Here is a 2,074-nt window from a genome sequence, read left to right on the forward strand (position 1 = left end):
CAAATTCAAAGGTGAGTCATATAAACTCACTGGTTCTGGACCTGTTTATCTGTCCGCTCGATCCAGTTGTGGTTCTTGGCTGCTTTGTTGTAATGCTCAGCCACCTTTCCATAGAATATCGCACCAGACTGATTATTTGATTGAACCGTGTTCTCGCTGACAGTGACCCACGAAATTGCCAATTGCTCGTCTTCTAAAACGGTCCAGTTGGGTGATCGAGTCCTGGCTGCTCGTGTAGTACTCGGAGTGGATCCATCCATCAAGAGAAGGTTTGATGAGGTGTGTGATGAGGCGTGGTGAGAGTGATGTGGAGTGGTGTGGGTGTTGGTGAGGTGGGTGCAGGGTTTGATAGGGTGAGACGGGGTTAAATCAAGGGTCGTGGAGTTAGTTAACGCCGGGGTTAGCTGGGAGTAAATTTGACGCCGCTTGAAGATTTTTTAAAGAATATTTAACTAACCCCGGCCTAAAGATTCACGGCTGTGAATTTCGGGTCGGGTTTAGTTAAATATTTAACTAATCCGCCCCGTTAATCCAACGATTGGAGATGCTCTAACTACTGTACACCCCCTTCGGTAACAAAACCCGAAAAAAGTTACATATATGATTTTTACATCACGGTGAGAAATATTCTCACCGTGTATGTATATGTAAAATCACACAAGAGTGTGACGTTTGAAAACGTTCGGTAACCGAATGAAAACAAAGATGGTGATCATTCAAGGACGTATCACAATGATCATCTGTTGTTCGGTAAACAAGGTCACCAAGCTCCTCTTCCAATTTGTAATGAACCTTTCCCTCCGCTTTGAGTCGTAATAAAATAAATCCAATCATCCTCATTCAATGATGGATCGTACTCAGGCTCTTCAGCGCTGGAGAAATCGACGCCGCCAAATATTTTATTTCCATCATCTACTCCTGATCCATTCTGCTAGATTCTACCACAACACATTCTTGAAGCCGTCGATAATTAAACATCCAAGGATCAGATCAATCCTTTCAGGTCAAATGTGGATTGACGAGTTACTAAATGGCCACGATAAAGTCTTCTATGAGAATATGGGAATGAAGAAGCATATCTTTGTTGAATTAAGAGGAAGGCTTGAGACTTCTGGATCACTTGCTGATTCCAGATATATCACTAGCACAGAGCAATTAGCTCTTTTACTTTACTTCCTCATCACCGGGCTATCGAATGCAAAGCTTAACCAGCGCTTTCAAAGGTCCGCTGATACGGTTTCGAAGTAAATCTTTCCTACCTATTAAATCATTCGTTTTAAAGACTGATGATGGTGTGTTTTTAGGATTATAAACAACTTAACAAAAGATATCACCACAAATACACCGTTAATCCAATCCTACATTTCTCTCCCTCAACAAGATACACCACTTTCCGAAAATATACGTAACAATCCCGACTGGTATCCTTATTTCAAGAACTGTGTTGGCGCTGTTGATGGAACCCATATGCCGGTTCATGTATCGCCACAAGACGCTAAGCCATATTTTAATTGAAAAGGGAACATCTCCCAGAATGTGCTCACAGCGTGTGATTTCAGCCTGTGTTTTACCTACATTCTAGCCGGTTGGGAAGGTAGTGTTGCGGACAGCAAGCTGTGGGATGATGCTCGAGAAACCAACTTCAGCATTCCTAATGGGAAATACGTACTTGGAGATGCAGGTTTTGCACTAAGTTTAACATGTCAAACCCCTTTTAGAGGGGTTCGATATCATCTCCGAGAGTTTTCTGGGGATAACTCTGAGTACGCCCTCTCAAGATGGACTTTTCATTTGTCTTCAACTTATATTTCATTGTTCTGTAGGCCTCGAACGTATCAAGAACTCTATAACAAGAGACATGCGGCGTTAAGAAACTATATCGAAAGGATCTTTGGGGTAACAAAGAAGAGATTCAAGGTTATGGAGGAAGGCTCACATTATCCGATACTCATTCAAACTCGTTTAGTGATCTTGATGGCGTTCATACACAACTTCATCAGGAAGGAAGATAGTGACGATGATCGATTTCGGGGGGAATATGATGAGAATTACCAACCTCAAGTAAATCGTGAAG

The sequence above is a fragment of the Melampsora larici-populina genome (genome assembly GCF_000204055.1).
Source record: "Melampsora larici-populina 98AG31 unplaced genomic scaffold MELLAscaffold_47, whole genome shotgun sequence".
NCBI lineage: Eukaryota > Fungi > Basidiomycota > Pucciniomycetes > Pucciniales > Melampsoraceae > Melampsora > Melampsora laricis-populina.